Genomic DNA, 14,513 nt, shown 5'->3' on the forward strand with positions numbered 1-14,513 from the left:
TAATAAACCTGGTGTTATTTTGTTGTGGTTTTTAAACCTTTAGGGCGAACCTGGCGTTTTCATGTTTTTCTCCTCAACCATGAGGGCTAGAAACTTCCTATTTTAAAATGAAAACTTGAGACCCTGATGTATTGACATGATTTCAGAAGGTGGGGTTTTAAGAAAAACACCAATTAGGAGACTTAAAATTTAATGAAGAGAGCAGGAATCCTGCCCAGTTCAGCAGGGATTAAAAGTTGTTGCTATCTAACAGAAGTTTAGTAGCCCCTATATGAGATGAGTTTGACAAGTTACAGCTCCCATGTCACAAACTCACCCCCATGCTTTGCATTGGATTGCAAGTTCTTCAGGTCAGGGACCAATTCTTACTATGTGTTTGAACAGTGTCTAGCACACTGGGGCCCAGCTCTTAGTTGGTTTCACTAGTGAGAGCTCCTGAAGCTGGGACCAAAATCGCCTTCCTCCAGTATTGCCAATTCCCATTTTTTTTTTTTGCTAGTGATATGATTTTGGCTGTGCTAGAGGCCAGTAGGGAAAGAAGTGAAGCTCTCACTCTCTAGCAAATTTGAGCCCTGCCAGTGAGAAAGCCCCTTCTGAGAAGCTATCTACCACACTTGCCCACTGCTTGGGGCAGAGCAACCAGTCAGAGCTGCTATAGGAAGAGCACTCTCTCTTTCTCAGCGACCACCTAACTGTGGTGTTTAGATGCTGCATGTGATTATTAGAACTGGGAGCACTGGCTGCTGGGAGTCTGAAAGGACAGGAAACAGGAAGGAGCGGGGAGGAGTTGAGGAGGCTGAGTGAGAGTTACAGAGGGTGCAGCAGCAGCTTGGTAAAGAGGTTTCCACTGTAAAAATAAAGTCCTGTTGAAGCTTGTTAATACCTTGCCTGGTTGATACAACACTAACACCATTCTCACAAGAGGGGAAGGGGGAGCAAAAAGTCCAACAGCTCAGTGTAGCTTTGCTGCTCTCTCTTTCCTCTCCCCACTGTGAGCAATGAGGACAGTCCCTCTGATCTCCAGAGACCCTGGAGTTGACCCCCCGCAAGCCTGGAAGGACTCAAGGGACCCTGCTGCAGCCCCTCTCAGTCCTGAGAGAGGGAAGTGAAGCACCCCAGGACGAGCAGAGGTGAGGCTGTGGAGGTAAACTGAGGGTGCTGGGGCCTGGATGGGATGTTATACCAATATAATAAAAACCAGCAGGATCTTATTAAGAGGGATAAGGCAAAGATGCCACATTTATTGTAAATACCATAACAAAACAAAAAACAATGTTTTTCTACTTGTTTCTATTACTACTTATTCCTTATACACACACACACACACATATTCATTCACACAATCATTCATTCAGGTTCTGTATAGATGTTATAGTTACCAGCCTAGATGTTGCTCATGCCAAGTTACTGGCCAGGTATCTTGGTCATGAGGATGGAGCCGAGTCTGTGTCAGATGCATCTGATGCTCCTGGAGGCTGGCGGCAGAACCATAGACCCAAAGTCCTCAGTCTTTAGAGTCCAGTTTTATAGGAATTTATTCCTATGTCAGTTCATGAGAGTTGCTTCATTCTGCTATTGCTAAATCAATCAGCAGATGGCTGGCTCCATGTTATTAGGTGTTTTGTTTTTCCTTCCTTTGAGGTGTGGTGGGTGGATTCCAGTTTGCCCTCCGGGGGTCATCTGGTTGATCCCACTTGACACCTTCTTCAGCCGACACTGAATTCTTCAGGCTGGTGACTCCCTAACCATTCAGTCACATACATTCTTTATCTTAATCACATCTATTTCACTGTCTCTTTACTTTTTGGGGTGTTACCAATTTATGTGAGACTCCCTGTCTTTTAACAAGCAAAGATAAAGTGAGATGAAAACTTACAGAGGGTGGGGGTCTCTATCTATACACTATAACAGCTACTGTTTTGACTTACTTAGAGTTAATTAATGTTTAGCAAGTTTTATACAAAGTATTTCTTCGAGCTTAACAAGTTTTATACCAAGTATGTCTTTGAGCAGGCTTTACACAGACACAGCTGGTGGCTTGCGGGTTAGAGGCTAAATGGTGGGAATCACAAATTTACTTCTAACATAAACCTTAATTTATAAAGTATTAATTAACAATAAATTTATTTCTAACAATAAATCATTTTTCATATAAACCATGTTCAATATAAACCTTCTTTAATATCCCTACAGGGACAGAACTGATTTATGGGAGGTTGAACTAATGGGGCAGGGGATGAGCTGAATGGGTGCAAGGGGAGATGGGCTGCACTAATAGGGGAAAGAATAAATTTCTGAGCAGGGAACAGGCAGATGTCGGAGTGAGAGTACCTGCAGCAGAAGTCAAAATCACCTGACCAATAAAACTGGGTGAATGGGCAGCACTAACTGTCACACAGACTAGGAAGGACAGAATGTGTTCAAAAATCAAAAGAGCACAACATAAGCTTTTTTAAAATTTCATGATTTTGGTGCCAATCTCATGATATTTTGGAGTCTCACTCATGATTTTTGATCTCTTGAAACAACCCAGCTTCTGCAAATTTAGAGCTGCTGTGAAGAAATGCAGTGTCAGTTATCATTTTAGAGTTACTGTAAAGAACTTTATACCTTCAGTTGGCAATGCAGGAGTCAAGATATCTCTTCTGTACCTGTATATATTTAAATAATTTTCTTCTCTAGTTATAAAAGTTAAATGTCTATTTTATTTTATTTTTAAAAGAGTTGCCTCTTTGCAACTTCTAGACTAAATGCATCCTAGAATACTTAAGGAGCTGACTGAGGAGATATCTGAGCCATTAGCAATTACACCTCTGCCCCGATATAATGCTGTTCTCGGGAGACAAAAAATCTCACTGCATTATAGGTGAGACTGTGTTATATCAAACATGCTTCCCCCCTCCATTCCTTGTTCCCTGACCGCCCCCTCCAGAGACCCCATCCCTAATCATCCCCAGGCCCCCCCCCCCTACCCAACCCCCCTGTCTCCTGACTGCTCCGACCCCTATCCACCCCACCCCCACCCCCCGCGCCCTGACAGGCACTCACCAGCAGCAGCGGGAAGCGGAGCAGCCCGGCCCCAACCTGCTCCACACCGCCACCTCCCACTCACGGCACTCCGCTTCCTGCCACAGGTGAATGTGGGGGGGCGTCCTTTCCCCGATCTCCCCACACTCACTGGCAGCGGGAAGCGGAGCAGCCCAGCCCCAGCCAGCTCCACTCCGCCAGCTCCCAGCTGTGATGCTCCACTTCCCACCGGGCAGGTGAGTGCAAGACCTTTCCCCAGCCACCCCACAGCGACATGGCTGGGGCCGGGGCAAGGAAAGTGGAGTGGGCTGGGGCCACGTAGCTCCACTTCCCGCTGCCAGTGAGTGCGGGGAGGTTGGGGAAAGGTCGCCCCCCCCCAATCACTTGCAACGGGAAGCGGAGCACTGCGGATGGGAGCTGGCAGAGTGGAGCGGGCTGGGGCTGGGCTGTCCGCTTCCGCCGCTGCTGGTGAGTGTGGGGGAGATCCCTTCCTCCAAGCCCCCTTCCCCAAGCAACATGGCTGGGGTGAGGAAAGCAGAGTGGGCTGCTCCCAGCCCCCCGCTAATCCCCCGGGCACTCTGGGACTGTGGGGCCTCCAAAAGTGCCCTCCCACAGCTCCTGCCCCCCAGACCCTGGGGGGAGGAGCCCTGACCACCCTCGAGCCCCTCTGCCCCTTATCGAACCCCTCGGCCCCAGCCTAGCCCAGCACCCTTGACATGCTGCTCTGAGCAGCATGTCAGAGCTTTACTGCCTTGTATGCGAACCCGCCTTATATCAGGTCGAGTTATATTGGGGTAGAGCCAATCTTTGAAAAGCCATGGAAGAGGAGAGACATTCCAGAAGACTGAAAAAGGGCAAATATAGTGCCCATCTATAAAAAGAGAAATAAGGACAACCTGGGAATTACAGACCAATAATGGAGCAAATAATTAAGCAATCAATTTTTACCTAGAAGATAAGAAGGTGATAAATAACAGTCAGCATGGAATTGTCAAGAACAAATTGTGTCAAACCAACCTGATAGCTTTCTTTGACAGGATAACAAGCCTTTGTGGATAGGGGGGGAAGCAGTAGATGTGGTATATCTAGACTTTAGTAAGGCTTTTGATACTATCTCGCATGACCTTCTCATAAACAAACTACGGAAATACAACCTAGATGGAGCTACTATATGGTGGATGCATTACTGGTTGGAAAATTGTTCCCAGACAGTAGTTATCAGTGGTTCACAGTCATGCTGGAAGGGCATAATGAGTGGGGTCCTGCAGGGATTGGTTCTGGGTCCGGTTCTGTTCAATATCTTCATCAATTATTTAGATCAGTGGTTCTCAAACTTTTTTTTTCATGGACCACTTGAAAATTGCTGAGGATCTCGGCGGACCACTTAATGATCATTCCAAATGTTGTTTGTACTGTTAGATAACTATTGTAAAGCGCTTTGGATAAAAGCGCTATATAAAAAAAACCCTAATAATAATTAACATTTTTGTTCTACAAATAAAAGCACACAACTCGTATATTAATATCAGTAGTCTTACCTTTCCAGTGTGATGGATGTGCCCTCTGTCCCCTGCCACAGCAGCCCCCAAGCTGGGGCTGGGAAAGAGTGGGGTCTCTCCTTCTCTCCCCCGCCGTGACAGCCCCCGAGCTGGGGCTGGGAAGGAGGACCATCTCTCCCCGCCAGCCACAGCCCTGGAGCTGGGGAAAGTCACCTCTTTCTCTGACCACCGCAGCCCTGCACATCCCAAATTCCCCCCACACCCTCTTCCACTCCACTGCCCCCTCCCACCTACTCCCTATTCCCCCCCAAGACCACCACCTCACCTTACATATGCATCTTCTCTAGGGTCCAGGCACGTAACTAGTGGAGCCACGCCTGCGTGGCACCACTAATTAGGTGGATAGCCCTTCATTCTCTTGTGTGTGGCCGTCCAGGCACACATCTTAGAGGGAACTATCCGCGGACCACCTGAATGCAGCTCGCAGACTGGACCACAGTTTGAGAATCTCTGATTTAGATAATGGCATAAAGAGTACACTTATAAAGTTTGCGGACGATACCAAGCTGGGAGGGGTTGCAAGAGCTTTGGAGGATAGGATTAAAATTCAGAATGATCTGGACTAACTGGAGAAATGGTCTGAAGTAAATAGGATGAAATTCAACAAGGACAGATGCAAAGTACTCCACTAAGGAAGGAACAAAATGGGAAATGACTGCCTAGGAAGGAATACTGCGAAAGGGATCTGAGGTCAGAGTAGATCACAAGCTAAATATGATGTCAAGTATCAGGGGGTAGCCGTGTTAGTCTGTATCCACAAAAACAACAAGAAGTCCGGTGGCACTTAAAAAACTAACAGATTTATTTGGGCATAAACTTTCGTGGGTAAGAAACCTCACTTCTTCAGTCCACAGTGTAACGCTGTTGCAAAAAAAGCAAACATATTCTGGGATGTATTAGCAGGAGTATTGTAAGCAAGACATAAGAAGTAATTCTTCCGCTCTACTCTGCCCTGATTAGGCCTCAACTGGAGTATCGTGTCCAGTTGTGGGAGCCACATTTCAGGAAAGATGTGGACAAACTGGAGAAACTCCACAGAAGAGCAACAAAAATGATTGAAGGTCTAGAAAACATGACCTATGAGGGAAGATTGAAAAAATTGGGTTTGTTTAGTCTGGAGAAGGGAAGACTGAGAGGGGACATGATAACAGTTTTCAAGTACATAAAAGGTTGTTAGAAGGAGGAGGGAGAAAAATTGTTCTTCTTAACCTCTGAAGATAGGACAAGAAGCAATGGTCTTACATTGCAGTAAGGGAGGTTTAGGTTGGACATTAGGAAAAACTTCCTAATTGTCAGAGTGATTAAGCACTGGAATAAATTGCATAGGGAGGTTGTGGAATCTCCATCATTGGGAATTTTTAAGAGCAGGTTGGACAAACACCTGTCAGGGACGGTATAGATAATGCTTAGTCCTGCCTTGAGTGCAGGGGACTGGACTAGATGACCTCTTGAGGTCCCTTCTAGTTCTATGATTCTATGATAATATAGGTTAATAAGAGTAAAGTATCATCACTGGCACTATTAATAACTGCAGCATACTGTATATCATCATAATTCTTAGCATCCTAGCACTGTTGGTTGCAACTATGCTGCACGCTATGGTTACTTGGAACTTCCCAGCAATTGCAGTCACAGACACTAATGCTGCAGCTCAAAAAACACAGGCCATTACCACTTGTTAGAGGAGACTCTCTGTTATACTCTCTCTATTATTATAATCTATGATGCATAGTTTTACAATTATGTTACTGTACAGTGGAGGACGGTGGTGCAAAAACATAAGCAAGTTGACTGCAGTATAAAAACAATTTAAAAATATCTGAGATCTGGGACAACAAGAAAGATGAGAGCCTGCTCCATCAGCTTTCAACAACTGATTAGGAACAAGTCTGCAACTTGCTAATGTTTTTTCACAAGTAGCTTTATATTTTTAACTTTTTTTTAATTCCACATGCTGTGCTGACATTTTAGACCCCTTCCTTTTGGGTTGGTGTGACACATATATGGTTTCCCCTTCATGAGGTTCCATGGCATAACTCAGGCCATTTACCTTATCTCGATTCTTTTATATATTTAACCGCTTCCAATGGTTGCATACTCAGGCCCTAAATTGTCAGAAAACATTCTCCCTAACATATGTCAATATTTTAATAAATGCAATCTTTTTTTTCTTGTCCTAACATCAAGAGGGTCTTTTCTCTTATGTGGATTTTAAACTAATCAATTGCATCTACTGAACCTAGGAATACAGAGTGAAATCCTAGCCATATTAAAATCAGTGGCAAAACTCCTATTGTCTTCACTGAGACCAGGACTTCACCCTAATATCTCATGGTCAAGCTATCTTATTTACTGTTTGAAAGTGTGTTTACAGAGAAAAGAAACAGCCTCCAATATATTTTTCCAGTTTTAGAAAATCGAAAGTTGCTTCTGGACTGAGACATTTAAAGCAAGTTTTAAAGTAGAATGAATATTAATAACTGACTTATAAATGCCTAAAAGTAAAAGTCTGCAATGACATGACAGAAGACCTGGCAAATTTTTGTACTCTAGTTCATAAAAGAATATATTTGTCACAAAGAAAGCAGTTAAAGAACAGCTGTTCTTGTTTTGACCACACATAGAATAAGTGGTATAAACAATGCAATTTACTTACAATGTGCTTCTTTCTTATTTCTGGCAGAAAAGCACAAAACTAATTTTTGTTTGTTCAGACTTAAGGTATGAATTCAATCTGCCATGATTACAAGTGTTTATTGTGTCAGGAAAATTTAATATTTTAGCACCTGATTCTGCCTCTTGGGAGGTGCTGAGAACCATCAGCTTCTAATGTCATCACTGGGATTTGAAAGCCTTCAGCACCTAAGGCATTCAGCATCCTGCAGAGTTAGGCCTTTATAGAGCATCTTTCATTTTCAATCAACATTTGGCAACAAAATACTTACCTACACTTTAGTATAGATGAAAATGCAGTACTGTATGGGGGAATGTTGTACCGTGCTAAAATGCGCAGCAGAAACTACTGCTGCATACATTTCCTCTGTGTTGCTGGAGACACTGCCTGCCAAAGTGAGGGTGTGAAGGTTTGAGGCAGCCAGTTAGAAAAGTATGGACCATTTGGAATGCAGGTTTAGATTCTGAGCACATCAAAGTTTTGGTTTAGGCACATCTTTAGAATCAGAGTGATACTCTGGCAGTACTGCTAATAGAAAAGAAAGAATGCTTTTCATAAGATACTCAAATAAGGGTTTTAATGCTATCACAGTCGGATTTTTTTAAGTTTGGACTATCTCCTGTAATACAGAATTTCCAGCTATATGGAGTTCTGTAGCAGTCACCTAAAAGGATGCTGATCCCCTGGTGTGCTGTCTACCAAGTATTCAGTTACAAATCGGGATTTCCAATGCTCCAAAGTTCCAAAGAATTTTGATCTGGATTTTTGATCTATCCTCTTATATAGGTGGGAATTGTCATTGGAATATAGGTTTGGAACCGTGTTCAAATAGCAGACACCACCAGAATGCAGATCTTGGGTTTTTGCTTTCCTTATCTCTGCCTTGAAACATGGCAGTAGCAAGTATCCATACCACTTCCTAGATATTGATGTGTCTCAGGCACTAAGAGCACTCAGTCTTTTTCAAGTAGGACTGATTCAAATAAAGAACTTCAGCTGAGTTATCTCCCTCGACCCCCACCACCACTTACATTGTTAAGAAAGTACGGCTTAGTCTATGAGTTAATAGCATTTAAAAACACTAAGCCTGATAAAATGTAACTAATATTGTCATCGAAAGAATAGAAGTTCAAAGGCTTTTCTTGTTTTGTTTGTGTTTGGATTTTACAAAGAAACTTGCAAAGTCTTTCTCTTTATCACATACCATCAAAGAATTATTTTTTTGAGTCTATTCTCAAATTGAGCTGTAGCTTCTATGAATTTAACCTTGAGCTTCTTATAAAATGCCATGCTTCATAAAATGTTTGTATTTCACATGGTAGCATTATCTTGTTTTGAAACACCACCCACCCACCTTACTCTCTTAATACTTTTTAGTTCACTTTTTAAAATATGCTTTATGAAATATTTCTTTAAATTATTATTTGAAAAAAAATGTAATAACCCTTTCAATTACAAGTGAGAAATATCATGCACTTTTTTTTTTTATGTTTAGGGGTTAGATTGTGATACACTTATTGTGGTTTAATAGCACCTTCACTCACAATTGCTCCCACTGACTTTAATGGGAGTATTCATGGGGTAATATTCTATGTAATGGGGGTAAAGCTATCGCAGTCAAGTCTGGCCCTAGTGAAACCTGTAAAGATTTATGCAGATGCTTAACTTTGTGTACTTTGAGCAGTTACGTTTCAGTCAATGTGACTACTCGTATGTATAAAGCTAAGCCCATATATAAGTCTTTACAGGATCACCATCTAAAGTTATACATAGTCATTACTTCATAATCACATAGTGCCATATGATCCCATGACTTTCATACTGAAGAACTTAATAATGTCAATCAAAGTTAATGTTCTAGGGTAAAATTTTCAAAAGTGCCTAAGTGACGTAGTAAACCTAGGTCTCATTGACTTTCACTTTAGTACTATTGGTATCACAGGTGTGTATGTATGTATGTATGTTAAATGATATAAAATACAATGTGTGAATGTTATATTATTTGTATTCCTTAAACAGATTTAAAAGTAACCATATCATTAAAAAGACCAGGTAAAAATGGGGACATTTATTACATACATATCCTGCCATTACATGGTATTTAACAATTACACTAAATTATCAACACTTATCGCAAAAGTGAAGAGCATGGACAACAGCATGACTTTTATTACTTATACTTTAAGCCGGTAGATTTATATTCTCTGTAGTTAAGAGTTTCCTCAAAAGTATTCGGAATTGTCTTCAAATACTCAAGAAATAACATCCCTCTCTCTGATTTTTTTTTTAAATTTCTCAGACTAACTTTATTGCATGGTACCCTCTCCTGCTAGGTAAAACGTACAAAGATGAAAAAGCATGAAGAATAGTAAACAACATAAAGCCTGTACAATTATGTATTTATTAAAGACAAACAAGGGCTAAGTTGAAAGGGGCACTCTGAGACCTCTTAAAAGCCTAACTGTTCAAAAATATAAAGGATCAGGGAAACAGGGTGTGAGTCTGAGATGGAGAGATGATTGTATCACAAGATAAGGAATTGCTGCTGTTAGTTGTTTGCAAGTAAAATATATGAGATACAGATGAACCGTGACAGGTTCAAAAACCAGAAGAACCACAATAGTTATATTGTGTAATGGAAGTGGAGAGGCCTCACCAGGAAACTCTGAAATCCCTTGGGTTCATGGATCTGAACACCCTGGTGGCCTTTTCAGAGGGACCACAGAGCAGAGATTTGTGGACAAGCCAAAGGACTGACAGAGGATATAGCTAGTGGATCCAAAATCCAGTAGCCACAAGCCCATTGTAGACAGGGGGTAACAGTGGCCCATAGCTGTAACTATTAGCCCATGGAGTATAGTAACTACTAAATTCCAGAAGATGCCCCACTCCTTGTCTCTGGGTTGGTGGATTGGGTTTCTGTTCAAAACCTGTTCCCTTACGCTTTGTGTAGGGGATCAAAATTTAATTCTAAGTGAGTGATGGGAAATAACAAACAAAATTGGGAATTACCTTCCTTCTGGATTTACTAAATTTTTATTGCCCGTGTTTTGGTTTTGTAAAACCCAGGATGGGTCTGGGACTCACCTTATCTGAAACCCAAGGACTGAGTGGGGGAATAAATGGTTTCAAGTTGCATCGGTGTCTATTTCAAATAGAAATTATTGATGAACAAAACCAGAAATGTTTCTGATTTTGCAAACCCTTGTCTTTTGTTTTATTGGGTCCAACAGAGTCCAATTTTCTCTGAATTCCAAAATTCCTCATTTGTGAAAGGGATTCTGAAAAGTGTTTCCAATTCTGGCCCATCTGTGTTAAACAATACATGTAAATAGCAGCAAGTGAACCTGAGTAGATGTATAAGGAAATCTAATTTATAAATGGGCAGTGCTTACATCTGAACGGCTTATAAGTAATGTACATACAGTATATGAATCAATATGACAATGATTAGATGTGCTGAGCCTCAATGGAAATTTTGACCGAATGAAGTCTTTTACACTATTTTCTGGGGCTGCAGCATCTGCCACTTGTACAGAGTAACCATATAGTTGTACGTGAGGCACCAAAGTTTGTCTCTAGAATAAGTTAGAACTAGAATAACTGCAACATCTCAGATATTACTGTGTAATAATTGATGGTAAATTTTAACTTTTTAATGGCTACAGTTGTAACTGAGGAAAGTGTTGACCATTCTCCAGACAGGAAAAGCACATTCTGGGCCTCATTCTTATTTCCCTTGCACTGAATTTACTTTGGGGTAACTCTGTTCACTTCACCGGAAGTCCTTTTTGACGGAGGCATGGGCAGTATCTATTCGTATCTCTTTCACTTGCTTTGATTACAGCGAGAACCTACAGATCCCACATACATAGAGAAGTAAACCCCAAAAAGCTATAACGTGGGATTTCTAGAGGAACTAACCATTTATCTAACTCTGCTCCCACTGAAGCCCATGGGTATTTTATAATTGACTTCCACAGGAGCAGAATTAGTTCAATGCTGAGCTATTTCAAAAATTCCATCCATTGTTCTTCAAACAGTTAGCATAAGAGATACCAGTATTAAAATGTTTGCCTAAAAATAAAAAATAAAATCATTTTGCTTCTGGTTGTTTTATCTCTTGTCTTTGACCCGCAGGGGTCAGATCAATCATTGGTATCATTTTTTCTGTTCTTTTTCCTTCATAAGTATTATTTCTAATTTTTTCTCTTGTCTTTCATGGCTTATTCTGCTATTGCAGATTTTTAATGATATTAGTGTTAATGTTAAATAGATCATAGGAAAACAAAATATCTGTAATTTGCAATGAGAAACATTTGATTTCTTCTTTTGACAAACACTTAACCTCAAAGAAAAGTACTTAGCTTTCCACTTACCTAAATATTGTATGTTCGGGTTCTCATTTTTCCACATAGAAAATGATTGATGAGGTTATCAAAGTCCCTACTTCAAGAAGTACTGCTCTTTTTCAGCTCATAATATTATGGTTATAGATTTGGCCATATTATTCTAGTATTTTAAGATAGAGTACATTTTTAACTTCACCATATTTTTATACCACTTTGCCACTAACTTTTGTGTAGTCCTGCTTAACTGAGATTCAGAGAGAGAAAGAAAATAGAAGACTAAGGAACAAAAATGAAAAGGGTGAGACAAGAAGCAGGATATATTGACTACTTAAGGCCCAGCAATACCTCTTCTCAAGTAGGTTGGTATTATTACACACATTAAGATTCAGGGTGAAATCTTACCTTCATTTTAGCTAATGGGAGTTTTGGCAAGGACTTCAGTGGGGCTAAAGTTTCACCTGGGGAATCCAGGATGCCCAATTTCCTGTTTATTTGAGCATTAACAACATTGAATGGGAAAGGAAATGACACTACCCCTTGCCTGTAGAAGATGTTCCTCCAAGTCAAAGTTGAGGCACATGGCTGGCTAGCGTGGAGAAGAAGTCTGTTCCATATCTATTCTGTGGATATAAGGGTGACTTCATTCGCAGACATGGCAATATAACTGCTTTCACAAGCACCACATTCATTCTGAGCCCACTATGCTAAGCTGCACTCTGGGACTATCACTGAACTGTAGCAATGTCTGTATAGGACATTAATGTGAAGCAAGCTAGTCTGCTCTTGATTCAAATCCTGGCTTGTGATGTACTATTTTGCAGTGTAGACGAGCTCTAAGTAGTCTAATTAATATCATGTTGTGGACTAAATGGAATTAAAGTGGTGTAAGATGTGGCATCCTGGCACTGGTGTGAATACTTGACAGGATACCATCAACTTGCAATGTCCCATTAATTTTAGTGGCACTACTTGCATAGTAATAAGCTTGATTACGAGTGAGAGAATCTAGTCCTTTATTATTAAAAGGAAGGAAACCTATATAACAAAATCCACACAGTTGTTCACTAAAGCTAGTGCTAATGCTTAGGGTCAGAGTCGATACCTTTACTCTTGCTGACTAGCGCTTTATTCCATGAGGAGTCCCACTAACTTTGATTAGGACTGAGGTCCTAACTCGACTGAACTGACCAGGATTACTCATGGAGTAAGATGCTACTCAACATGAATAAGTGTGGGAGAATCTAGGCTGGCCATTAGTAGCAGTCCTAAACTGCCTCAGTGAATTCACTTTTTCTTTGTGCTCTCCAGTTATGTTACCACAGAATTACCTCAGACACCATCTCTTTTGGGACCTCTGTCTGAGTGTGACAGACGTGTACAAAATTATTTTCATTTCTAGAGAGTGTACAAAATTTGCAATTGCTACATGTCAGCATTGAGAGCTTAATTTTTATTTACAATAATGCTCCTTTGCCATGCTCTTGCAGGGAAAAGGGGACTTCATGTGGGAAAAAATTACATGTATACCTTCTTTATGCTGCCAGAGTAGTGGAAAGAGGCCCTTAGTGTAAATGAGAGTTGGGCCCTGAGTTTCTAATTTTTCTCCCTTAGTCAGACATTCCCATACCTATGAGACACACTTTCCATTTATTGAAAGTACAATCCTCACTGAGGTTTGTATTTTTCTGAGGCTCTAATCATAGCGTTGCTTTAAAAAAATTCTCATAAAAACGATTGCTTCCTTCATTACATCTTTACCCGCTTGTATCAGTTCTTTCCTGTGCCTCATACAAATAGGTTTTCCTTCCTATCTTCTCCCTCCTCTTACATCCCCTCAAGATTTGACCCTAGACCACATAGCTGAAGTCTGACAGTTCACCCCAGGACAATCCTTGATTATGAAGCAATGTCAGAGTCAAAATCCAGATCCCTGGCATGCAGGGTAGTGCCTTTAAGTGGTGCCTGAGGTAATATACAGACTATTTAAGTACTTCCTCTTGCCTCCGTACACCCTTCGAGTGAAATATCTTTTCAGTGAAATACATTTTTAAGGAATTCCATTTTGATCTGGGAGACTATCATGCAGGTAATATATTTGTAGACTTAAGCTAATTAAAATATAAGACTATCCATGTTAATGATATGCAAATACTCCTGAGTTAAAAAATACCGTACCGCCCTTCTACCCCCACCTCAGAAGTACAATTAATGAAAGGTAAACAGTCATGGTCCCTATTAAGGAAGTGATTCATCTTCAAAGACTTCAAAAGATACGAGTATTTTGGAGACAGAAGGCAGTACAGCTTTTACATGAATACAAATCATTCCTGCAGCATATGGTTAGAGTATAAAAATGTTAATGAGATGATTGCTATCTACAATATATGTGGATAAATACAGCTGCCACAAGGCAATAATAGGAAAATATGCCCAAAAAAACAATTTTTGAATTTGCAATACACTGTTTCCATTCTTCTCATTCTTTAGACTAAAAGCAGGTATTTTGCGGATGATCAGGCTTTCCTGAACTCATGGGTCAGATACTGAGGGACAGTGTAACCATTGCATGCCAAGTGTTTGAAGCTGCCATTATTCACCCCACAACAAAATTAAACCTTGCATTTACTTTACCAAGACACCATCTGTGCATCATTAAGTAGATTTTAATATAATGCTGAGGAACAGTCTCAGTTGTACATGTGGCTGCAAGTGTATCAGTGCTGTCTGTGGGAGGTGACAGGGCTACCAGAAACTCTCTTCTCCCAAATGCTTGCTACCATTCAGAGAGGCATCCAAAGCACTTGACAAACATGAATGTATTTTAGCCTTACAATGCCCCTGTGAAGTAGATATCACAATCTCCACTTTACATATGAGGAAACTGAGGCACGGCACCATTGT

The sequence above is a fragment of the Mauremys reevesii genome, linkage group 2 (genome assembly GCF_016161935.1).
Source record: "Mauremys reevesii isolate NIE-2019 linkage group 2, ASM1616193v1, whole genome shotgun sequence".
Classification (NCBI taxonomy): Eukaryota; Metazoa; Chordata; order Testudines; family Geoemydidae; genus Mauremys; species Mauremys reevesii.